The sequence below is a fragment of the Chinchilla lanigera genome, unplaced genomic scaffold (genome assembly GCF_000276665.1).
Source record: "Chinchilla lanigera isolate Chin_1 unplaced genomic scaffold, ChiLan1.0 scaffold00012, whole genome shotgun sequence".
NCBI classification, from domain to species: domain Eukaryota; kingdom Metazoa; phylum Chordata; class Mammalia; order Rodentia; family Chinchillidae; genus Chinchilla; species Chinchilla lanigera.
This window is the reverse complement of record NW_004955413.1, coordinates 9018859-9031194: the sequence shown is the minus strand read 5'-3', so window position 1 is coordinate 9031194 and position 12336 is coordinate 9018859. Positions and strand designations below refer to the sequence as shown.

General features: G+C 41.2%; 1 pseudogene; it reads left to right on the top strand.

Moving 5' to 3' along the window:
• The first annotated feature begins 9496 nt into the window (after positions 1-9496).
• On the top strand, positions 9497-11691 carry LOC102028077 (annotated as a pseudogene).
• Positions 11692-12336: the final 645 nt, after the last annotated feature.

Here is a 12336-nt window from a genome sequence, read left to right as displayed (position 1 = left end):
TGGTGAATTGAGACCATTTACATTGATGGTTATAACTTATAGGTATTGGTTTACATTTGTCATGTTATTTTCCTGCTGTGGTTCCTCCTTTTTCCTCTCTGTCTAATGCTTGCCCTGCTTGGTTCCTTTCTATTGTTCTTGAAATTGTTGCCATTTTTATCTCTCTCTAGAATATCTTTTAGTACTCTTTTTAGGGTTGATTTGGTGCTCATGAAGTTCTTCAGTTGATCTTTATCATGGAAATATTTTATTTCTCCATTAATTTTGAAGGATAGTTTTGCAGGTACATCAGTCTGGGCTAAAAGATGTTTTCTTTCAGAACCTGAAATACTTTATTCCAAGCTCTTCTTGACTTGATGGCTTGTGCTGAGAAATCTGCTGTGATTCTGATGGACGTTCCTTTACAGGTGATCTGTTTCTTTTCTCTTGCAGCTTTTAATATTCTTTTCTTTTGCTGAATTTCTGGGACCTTGATCTCTATATATCTGGGTGTAGTTTTATTTTGGCTATGGCTAATTGGAGTTCTGTATGCCTCACTTACCTGTATGTCCAATTCTTTTTCATGCTTGGGAAATTTTCTGTTATTACTTCCACAAATAGTCTTTTTATGTCACTTATGTTGACTCCCTCTGCTTCGTTGACACCTGTTAACCTTACATTGCTTTTCTTTGCTTCATCTTGCAGCTGTTGAATTGTTATTTCCTGGTTCCTTGTTATTTTTAAGAGATCTTTCCTTTCATGATCATTAGCTGCAGTGTTGTCTTCAAGTTATGAAAGTCTATCTTCAGCTTTGTTCAAGCAGTTTTGCCAGCTTTTGATGAAATTTTTAATTTCCTGGGTGTCTACTTGAATCTGTTTCACGCATTCTCATTCATTCCTATATTGTTCATTCAAGGTTTCCATTATTTTTCTATGCTCCTCTATTTTCTTATTTATATCTTCTTTTGATGTGCTGAGCAAAGTCATTTCTTTTTTTACCTGAGAGGTTATTTATGATCTGATGTATTCTATGGCCTGATGGAGTTGTTTCTTTAGTCCAGTTGCTATCATTTCAGAAATTCCAGGTGTATGACTTTCAAGCTCTTCTGTGTCAATGTCTCTTTGACTTGTTCTGAGTGGGGTGGACGTCTGAGATTACATTTTATTCCTTTGTTTTGTCATTTTCAAAGATCTGGAGGTTTCCTGGAGCCCAGCCTCCCATGATGGTGTAGGAGTGGCAGGGCAAGGTCCTGAAGGTCCTTGGTGCTCAGCCTGGCTCCCATGATGGTGTGTGTGTGCAGGGTGTGGTTGCCGATGCTCCCAACACTTTCTGAGGTTCAGCTGGCCCCCATGCCAGTGAAGCAGGGGTGCATGCACAGTCTGAAGCTGCCCAGGGCTTAGCTTTGCTCCCATGTGGTGTTCCCAAAGCTGTCAAGGGTTCAGACCCACTTCTGTGAGGGTGCAGGTGTGGGTAAATCGTGGTCATCTAGCTTCCCAAACTGTCCAGGATTCAGCCCAGCTTCCAGGGGGGTCCAGGGGTGGGCATGTTGTGGTCACCAAAGCTCAGAAAAGCTGTCTGGGACCCAGCCCAATTTCCACTCTGGTAGGGGAGGAGTGAGGGCATAGTCACCCAGGCTGCTGAAGCTGTCTGAGTTTCAGCTCATCTCCCACAAGGGTTCAGGGGTGGGGAGCAGCCACTAAGGTCCCTGAAGCTGTCTGGGACTCTGACTGTTGGGGGAGGGATGGGGGCAGCTCATTGAGGTTCCTGAAGTTGTCTGGGGTTCAGCCCTGCTTTAGCAAGGTTGCAGGAGGTGGGAGTGGTTCAAGGTCAAGGCTCCAGATGCTGCCCAGGTCCCAGCCCAGTTCCCATTCTGGTGTGGGAGTGGTGAGGGTTCAGTTACTCAGGCTGCTGGAGCTGTCCAGAGTTCAGTTCGCTCCTGCAAGTGTGGGGGCTCTAATGTATGCATTTAGGTATCTTTTTTTTTTTTTTCCTGTTAGCACTGCCTTAGCTTTATTCCATGTATTTTTGTTATTTTCATTTAACAAATGAAATACATTTGTTTCATTTTCATTTAATTCAATACAATTTTTACCTAAGCTGAGACTTTTTTTTCAATGAATCATTTAGAAGAATATTGTTTGGAAATTTTTCTGTTATTATTTAATTTAAATTTTTTCTTTTTATTTATAGTTATAAAAATATAACTAAACGTTTCTTATTTATACTTGTACAAATTTATGGGGTGCAATGTGCTGCTTTGTAACTGATACCACTGTGTAGAGATCAAATCAGAGTAATTAACATAACTATCATTTCAAACATTTATCATTTCTTTGTAGAGAAGCATTCAAAATCTAGTTATCTGAAGTAAGTACTTGTTAACTAAAGTCACCCTATTGTGTAAAACTTAGAGAAGGAAGTGTAGTCACAGTACATAATTTGTCTCACAAAGAAAACGTCCTTAACAGCTGAAATAGGAATTATTTTTGTAACAAATAGCTGGGTTTCAGCCAAACACAAACAGCAGAGCTTCAACAAATCCCAGGCCCCCAGTGGATCAGACCTTGTCCAACCATGGCAAAGCCTCACCGTAACTAATCAAGTCATTTCTGTACTTTATTTCTGTGTGCAACTGTAAAAGCATGCTGGCCGCGCTACACAGTGGAGCTCTCTGAACCCCTTTCCATTTTGCGTGCTGCCCAGTTCATGAATTGTTCCTTGCTCAAACTGGTAGATTTGTCCAAAGTTTTTCTTTTAACATGTAAGATGTCTGTAGGTACCAGAAATCCAAAAGCAGTCTTTTTCACAGAATTAGCAAGTAAGAATTGCATGTTTCATTTTAGATCATTTATTTCAAGCTTTCTTGCTTTTAGTTGCCAGACTGTCTATAAAACTTCAATCTTGCCTTTTCCACCTTCTGAATTAGGAAGATTAATGTTTCCCATAGTGACTTTACAGGTGATACTCATCCTTAGACTCTGAGCTGTCCTCCAAACTGTCTTGGGGACTGTCTTCTGAACTATCCTCTTCTTTTCAATCTGCCTGATTCATCTCAAATAAGGCTACATCCATTTGCAGCTCTTGCTAAGGGAGTAGTTTCCATTTCTTAGTTTCTCATTTGCCTGGGCCATCTGTGGGAGAAAGTTGTGAACTTGTCTAGTAATGGACTCCCCTGTAGTCAAACTGTTCGAAGAGTAGAAGTTTTTTCTGCATTTAGGTTTGGAATAGATGAGGAACTTGTTCCATATACTTCCTTGGCTGTCACCTGCAGTCAGTAACTCACTGGACACTGAGATCCCCCAAGCACTCCTAGGTGGTCAGTGAAGAATTTGGGCTGGTGTGAGACTCTGTATCTCTGTAGCCAGCACACGGGAAAGGGCATCAGTCAGTTTTTGATTTAATTGTGGTCAGAGAACTCACAGTGATTTTAATTCTTTTAAATTTCTTGAGGTTTATTTTATAATTGAAGATTTGGTTTATTTTGGTATGTTCAGTGGACACTCAGAATGTGTATGCTGTTATTGGATGAAGCATTATAGAAATATCAATTAGGTTTTGTTAGTTGCTATTGTTGAATTTTTCTACATCCTTGCTGATGTTTGGTGTATTTTATCAACTGTTCAGAGAGAAATGTTGGAGTTTTGAACTATAATTGTGGATTTATCTATTTCTCCCCTCAGTTCTCAGTTTTTGCTTTGCCTTTTTTAAACAGGATCTGTTGTTTGATACATATATAGTCAGTACTGCTAGTACTGTTTGAAAGACTGACCCTTTAATCATTATGAAATGTCCCTCTCTCTGGTAATTTTCTTTGTTCTGAAGTTGACTTTATCAGATATTAATGTAGTCAGTCTTTGTTATCATGCCTACATGACACATTTTTGTGGAGGTTAGGATGGAGCCTTAACTTGATCAACTTACGGAACTTTCCAGGGAACTGGTGGAGCACACTGCTGGTTGTGTCTGTGTGGGTCATGAAGGTGTGGCCTTAGGGGTTATGTCTGGTCCCTCTCCCCTTCCTCCCCGACACTGTCTCTCTGCTGTGCTTCCCAGATGCTATGAACTAAGCAGCTTTGCTCTGTCACACCCTTCCGCTGTGATGTTTCTGCCTTGGAGCCAGCTGACCATGCACTGAGTCATCTTGAAGTGTGAGCCAGACTAACCTTTGCTCCTTCCAGTTATGAATGTCACGTTCTGTGTCCAGCAATGAGAAAGATAACATCATCTTTTTTTCCTCTGATTGGTTTTGATATGTTTTTGTCTGAGGTTTTCAGAAATTTGACTGTGAAGGTCTTGGTGTGGATTTCTTTGGGTTTAATCACTTCTTGAGACTATCAGTTTACATTCACTGGTAAATTTGGGAAGTTTTTCAAGCATTATTTCTGTGAGAATTCTTTTTCAGCTATGCTTTCTCTCTTCTTTTGGGACTCTGTTGACATGAATGTTAGATTTTTTGTTATGGACTCGTTGGTTCTTGGGTTTTTTCAGACCTACAATGAGTGGCCTTCTAACCATTGGGTGGTGGTGAAAACCCTCACTCTTTTTGATTCCTCCTCTGATACCATCCCAGTGGGGAGAAGACAATCCAGGCTCCTAATATAATCCGTATCAGGGATTTATTCAGTATAGGGAAGTCAGTTTGGTACCCCAACACCAGGCAGAGAATTGGACAGGCTGAGGGCACCAGTGATTCTGAAGTCTCGCTGTTGAAAATTGGCCTTGTAGAGCCCAGTGAGTCCATGATCACTGCTGTGCCAAAGATTCTCCTGCTGCTGACCTCAGCCGTCTCTCTGATGCCCGTGTTCTTAGTCGTTTGGTTTATACTCACTGCTTGGGCATCTGTTCATGGCCTCTGGTTTCCTGCTTCTGGTGGGATGAATTAAAGGATCTTCCTATGGATGGCATTTTCTCCTGGTGTCTTTACATGGTGGGAAAGGCAGAAAAGGGGAAAGGAATGAATACTGTGTTCTTTTTTTAAAAAGAGAATAAAAATAAAAATAAATTAAGAATGATGCAGAATTTCAAAACAAAATGATAGGACACCAACAATGGTTGTTATATTACATATTGTTATCTTCAAATTAGTTGTTAAAAATTACCAGATATAAGTGCAAAATTGGTCAAAAAATTAAGAAAAAAAAAAAAGCATTAGCTTATACTGCGTTCTTATATAGCAAAAGAGACGAATGGGGCAAAAGGACCTACCTGATTCCCTTTTCACCCTTGTGTAACGGGGTGGATCCTCGTGAATGAGGATAGAACTCTCATGACCTAATCACCTTCCAAAGGCCCATCTGCACTACAGCCTTAGGGCTTAAATTCCAACATATGAATTTTGGAAAGAATATACATTCAAACCACAGTACAAGTCAGTAAAAACCACCAGGATAGAGAATGGAAGTGCTTCACAATTTGCCTTTGGATAAATGCGCCAGAGGTCAAGAAATTGGCTTTACTACAATAAAATAATGTGTAAAAAAAGAATTAACATTGTATAAATATGCAAAATATTTGTCCATAAATAACAAAAAAATCTTAGATTTTAAGAAGATGGGAACTTGTAGAAGCATGATAAAATCCAGGATACTCATTCAAGAAAGTGGTCCTACTTTGGGCTCTTGGTTCATATTTGGAAATTGCCATATTTTAGCTTAAAACTTAGTTATTTTGAAAGACGACGTGGTCTGAAATTATGCGGGGCCTGGTTCTGATCCAGCTGTAAGTTGCGGGAGTTTCTTTCACTTCTCTGTGCCTATTTCCTTATCTGCATGGCCATGTTAGGGGTTATTGCAAGGCTGAACAACAGTTGTACATTTGTAACTCCTGCACTAGTCACCAGAAAAATACAAACTAAGACTGTAATGAGATATTACCTCACATCTCTTAGAATGGTTCTTATTAAAGACAAAAGATAATAAGTGCTCCTGGAGATCTGCAGAAAAGGGCGCGTTTGTACACTATTCTTGGGAGTGTAAATTAGGACAGGCATTTCAAAAGGCAGTATGGAGATTCCTCAAGAGACTAAAAATAAAATTACCATATATGCCAGCAATCTTTTGATGATATGACCAAAGGAGACACAATTATTATGTCAGAGAGAGAACTGCAGCCCATATTTATTGTATCATAGATCTCTTGAACTTATTTCTTCCAACACCCCTACCCACACTCTCTCGGGCCTTTATCCACAACAGCCAAGAAATAGAAACAACCTAAGTGTCTATCAAAGGACAGATAGGTAAGGAAGCAGTGGAATAATATTTTAGTTTTAAAGAATGGAATCTTGCCATTTGCAACATGGATGAACCTGAAGGATGTTATGTTAAGTGAAATAGGCCAAGCACAGAAAGACCAATAGGGCAGGTTCTCATTCACGTATGGAATCTAAAAAATTGATCTCACATCAGTGAAAAATAGACTAGTAGTCACTAGAGGCCAGAGACAATGGGCAGAGGGGTGAGGGAGAAGTTGGTCAAAAAGCACAAAATTTCAGCTAGACAGGAGGAGTACGTTCAAAAGATCTATGGTACAACATGGTGACAATGTAATAGGAATGTCTTCCTGAAGGTTGCTAAGACAGTAGATTTTAAATGTTTTTACCACAGAAAAATGGCATATGAGGTGATGGATATGTTAATTAGCTACATTGAGCCCCCATATACATTTCAAAGCATCGTGTTGTACACAATGGCACAGAGGTGGCATTTCTTAAGTGTTTATTCCTTGTAATACTGTCTTTAAATTGAGATTCTACCCACACACTTCACACCCCAGCCTTCCACCTTCTTTTGCTGGAGATCCTCAGACCTTGAGCTACCCTCTAGATTTTCTGGTCTGTTGGTTCCCGAACTGGGACTCTCTAGCCCTTAGCACCTGAAAATATTGCAGCTCAGGTCTGTGAGTTGCTTTCAATAGATTAAAAGCCTCAAAGGCATCATACATGTACTTTTGCCATAGTCCTGGGGTCAGTGTAAGAAGGACCCAGTGTCTCTGCTTTGTCTACATGATGTAGAAACACTGGCTGCCTCCCCATGTTCAGAAGGCTTGTCTGACACTTACACATTTGATTACAAAAGGTAGAAAACCTATCAGTCACTGTTTTAGAGACATGTATTGGTAGACAATGTCCTTTATTTTTATTTTTATTTATTTTTTTTGACAGTGTCCTTTAAAAAATGTGGCTTGAATGGGGAAAATACTAAAGATGGCTGAGACAAGATCCAGAAAGTAACTTGCTCAAGATCACACGCTGAGCTTGACTCATCAGTAGCAGCATCTAGAGCAGAACTCACTTTCCTGGGCAGCTGGTCATCAGCACGCTTAGCACCTACCGCAGCTCCTAGACGACCTCCCCCTGCTATCCGTGTCCTCCACTTCTACCAATCTGTTGCTTTGGAAACTTGGAATCCAGGATGCGGTGATGTCAAGGGCATCTCGTCTCCTGTACATAAGGACCCCACAAATAATGGTAAGGAAGAGGGTATCCCATACCATTTGTGATGACATATAAGTATCGTCAGAAATTTCTTGCTTACTGCCTTTTGTCAATTAGAGAAACGCATGCTTCAGAATTTAAGTACTTGGTTACTTAAGAGAAAACTCCATTTCCTGCTCATATTATTTGTGTTTTATGCCTGGGACAACAAAGGAGACTTTCAGTCAACGCAGATCATTGTGGCTGAAATTCCCACGAGAAAGCTGACCCTGCCCGAGTACAATGTCTACCTGTCTGGACGCTGGAGAACCATAAACACAGGAGGGAATAGGGAAGGAAGCTGTTGATAATGTTGATAACCTATGGACACCAGGTGGCGCTACACACACGCTGTCAAATCAGTTTTTCCAGACCCAGGGTTTGGTTTGGTTTTGTTCTTTTTTCCTTTTCCTAATTTACTAAAGCAGGAAAACCAAACCAAACCAAAATTGGTCCAGTACTTTAGTTCAGAGTAATTAAGCTGAAAGGAGGTAGCGACACCCTCAAAGAACTTTCCTTGTCTAATTGTGTGGCACAGAAACAACTTACTGTTCTTCACAGTTGTTAAGTGTGGAGCTGGCAGACGCCTCAAGAGCATGGGAAGGAATCTGCAAGTGGCTGGTGCCAGCGGCAAGAAAGTCACTACTTACTCAAGGGCAAAACCCCTCCAGGATTAGGCCTGCAGCAGTGACTATCACGGGAGTGACTGATTTCTTTATGCCTGCACAGTCTTAAGGGGAAAGGCAATATCCACTTCTGTATGGGAAACTCATTCCTTTTGTTGCTTCTTTCATTTATTCTTTTCCTCCCTGGAATGACTGCAGCCTGGAAGGACAGGGTGGACAATGCAGTGAGCTAGGTGTGCCCGCCTCTAGGTGAGGACCCCTCCCAAGGAACAGTGCACGGGGTATAAACACACCTTCTGACATCCTGGCTTGTCTGGTCCTCTCTAAAATATCTTGAAAGTTTGCTTTCAAGGGCCCGCTTTTTAAACAGATAAACAAACCAAATCCCATGCCTTGAACCCTAAAACCTTTTCTTGATATCATAAAAAGCAGCTGAGCTGTTAGTCCTCTGTCACCTTCCCTTCTAGGCCATGGACCACTGCATGGTGGTGATCACCGAGGTGATGCTACCTAGCTTGGATCCTCTGTGTCTCGATGATGACGCGCTGACTCCCAGGTCCTATGCAAGCCCCTACTCAGTCAGAGCCACACCTAGGTGCTTGCTTGGCGGTAGCTCTGGAGGAATTCATGCCCAGAGCAATGGTTCCCAGGCATTAGCACGCCTCGGTCTCCAGGCGCCTCTTCCAGAGTTTCTGGTTTAGTAGCTCTGGGATGCAGCTGAAAAGTTTGCATTTTTAATAGTTTCCCCCTGAGGCTGAGGCTACTGATCTGAAGACCACACTTTGAGAATCACTGTTCAGGAGCAGAAAACAGGTGGGGAGCAGCAGCTGACGGCTGTGGTTTGGTTGTTTTTTCCCGTGGGGAGGGGGTTTGTGTGTGTCAGGATTGCAGGTCACCAAAAGGGCCCATCCCTGATAACGCTGTAATCCTTATCTCTTATTTCTAGACCGCTGGGCAGCACTTTGGAATTACTTTGGTTGCCTAAAAAATATCTACTGATTTCTGGCTCCAAGATCCTGATTGAATGAGTTCAGAATGTGGCTTGGGCATTGAGAGTTTTAAAATCTCCTCAGGAGTTTCTGATACATAGTCCGAGTTGAAAAACCACCGATCTAGGGAGATAGCTAAGGTGGGGGTCCATCCCCTGACAGCGCTGAAACTCCGGGTGGGCGTCCATGGCACTGCTCCACGGACAGGCCTGGGAACAGCAGGCCTTTCGGTCTCACCGTCTCCCAGTAGCCCGTCCTTCCCCGGGGAGCCAGTTCCTCCACAGCCCCTGAGCCATGCCCAACGCGGCCTCCCCGGATGAGCCACGTATAAATTATCTGAAAGCCACTGAAAAATGGAGTCAGACATGACTCCAATCTCTTCACCCCCCCACCCCACCACTAGATAGTGAAATGGAGGATAATGCTGATGACTAATTTGGGGGAATCTGGTGTATTTTTAGAAGTTATTTCTTTGGGTACAGGGTTCGTCAATGTTGGTACACCAGATTATATAGTCCCAAAGGAAAAGTTTGTGCCTTCAAATCATTTTATGCCAATTCAGGGTTCCTCAGAAAATATAGATAACCTTATAAACTTTAAGTCTGAGAAAAATGGTAAAGATAAGGACATCACTGCTGAACTTTCTACTCCTGTAAAAGGACAGTCTGATGTTTTACTTTCTACCACCAGCAGAGAAATAATTTCATCTAAACTATGTAAAGATAGTTCCCCTGATGGCATGGAAAGTCCAGGAGAGTTAAAGAAAGCAGTGCAGCATAGACACAGTGCTAGGACCCCTGGAAGTTTTTCTCTAAGAGATTTTAGAACTGATATGGACGTAGTTCATCAAAGCAAGCAGTTAGAGAGCTGCAGTGGTGAAAAGCCTTCTTGTCCACAGGTTCTAACACATGGGCTTGCAGGGTTGGAAACTAAATCCTCAGGCAACAGATGATCTGGACATGTAGCTGATTCAAAATTTCTCTAAGAACTCATAGCACTGAGTATAACTTAGACTGTGCCTAGTCCTGTTAAAGAATTTGCAGATTTTACCACATTTTCCAAAAAAGGAAAGGAGACAACTTAGGAGAAATAGAATGTGCAGCTTTAAATGTTAGAGATACACTAACTTCAGGAAAATAGCAAAATTAACAGAAGCCACTGAAGTGTGTTCTGTAAAGAAGTGTCTTTGGGTGGATACTTTAAAGACAAAGGAGGTACTGATGGAGAGGATCAGGTTCGTATTTCAGGAATAAGCACAGTGCCTTACAGAGGTTTCTGTGTAGAAAAACAAGGCCTCCCAACACTGCAGTCGAAGTCCTGGAGTTTGGTAGACTCAGCTGATCATTCAGGAGCCATTAGGAACGAACAGTGTAAAACTGAGGAAGAACTTGATTTATTTCTGCTAAAGGTGCTGATGTGTACATGGATTCTATTAAAACTTCTGATGAAATCGGCTCTTCCAAAGAAGAAAGTTTACTAACTCCCAAAGCCTAAGCACTGATTCCACAGAAAAATAAATGTTTTGGATGATTCTATAAAAAATGGTGAGAGTAGTAATGACTTTGTAACTTGCCGTGACTCCAGTGAGGATGCTTTTGGTGACTTTGGCACAGCCAGTGACACCACGCTGCCCCTCATGACTGGTACTCAGGATTCAACGAGTGACGTCACTTTTGAAGAGTCTTTAGAGCACTTTCCACATGGCAGTGAACCGAGTGATAACTTTGGAGAATTTGGGGATACAAATGCCACTTTTTGCCGAGAGGAAATGATATTTCCTGGGTCAGACCTAACACAGACTTCTGATAGTTTATCAGAGCAACGTCCGATGACAAGGAAGTCGAGTGGAACAGGCACTGAACCTGTTTTAAAACTGAAAAACGGGCAAGACAGCGAGTTTGGAAATATTCAAAATGACTGCAACACTTTTCAAGACTCAGATGATGTTGAGTTCAGCTGGTCCTAGCCAAGCTGTAGATGGGAATGCTTTTGAGAATGAACAAAAATCGTTGTTCTTGGGCCGCTTTTGGAGACCAACAAGCTGCTGAAGCTCGTCATCAAAGGAAGTGTGGCACTCACGTAGAACAGATTAAAATATTGAGACTCCAGGAAGCCCCAAGATGCACAGTGTCCCTTTAGCAACTTCCAAAGGAACAGTTACTAGTGGTCTTTCAGAGAAATCAGCCACTTCAGTTCAGACAGCTTTACTATGAACTGCCTGGTGTGAGTTTTCAAAGGATGTTTTCCTTCCATGCTTGTCCCTGAAGCTGAAGAGGAAGTTACTTTCCTGAAGCACTTGCTGGAAACAAGCAACTTGTCAATAAAAATAAGACAGGCCTTAGGTGAAGGTGGGGTACTGTGGGATGTGTTAGCAAGCTGCAGGAGATCCATGATTTGTGATACCGGTGGTTTGAGATACTAGTGGGGCGGCTCCCTTAGCGACAGGAAGACTTTGTGTTCCTTGGGAATAGACACTTGAAACATTCTCTTCACGGGCAATAAGCAGCAGCCTGCTATAGTGCCCATGTATGCAGCAGGATTGGGTATTTTAGAGCTCACAAGGAACCACTGAAACCACTATCTGCTGCAGAAAAAATTGCTTCCATTGGCCAGACACTGTGACAGTATGAGATGAGTTTTTAATTTATATTAGAAAAATTTATATTAGAAAATGTATATTACAGAAATTTAAATTAAATTTATGTTAGAAAAATGCAAAAATTGAGGGTGAACATTTTTGAAGATTTATTCTTTTTGTATTGCTGGGGTGTGTACATTTAAGTCTTGGTGAAATACATTGATGGTATCCTTCTTATAAAACTTTTGAAGTAAAAAAAGAAAATTAAAACTCAAATCTCCTCTGCAGAATCTCCTTCAGTCTTTTCAGATTGCATTGAATGGCTCCTTAATTTTTAATATCCTATGTTTAATTACTTTTGCTGTCATAAATAAGCTCCAAAGTCCCTGCTTGAGTTTTAAAAAATTTTTGTGTTGATGGTTTGTTTCAGATCTGGCCTTGTTAATATTTCTGGGCTCTTTTAAAATCTTTTCAATCTGGCAAATTGCTATTTGACCTTTTGCAAGGTATTTCCTTGATTAATCTTTTGTTATACGGTTTAAATCATTGTTGGAATTTGATTGGAGGAGTTTAAAGAAGTCGCAATTGTTTTTACATCAATCTGATATAGAGAAGGACCAAATTATATGAATGTCTTACAATGAAATTATTACTGATTTTTTGTTCTGTCATACCACTAGTATTGGAGG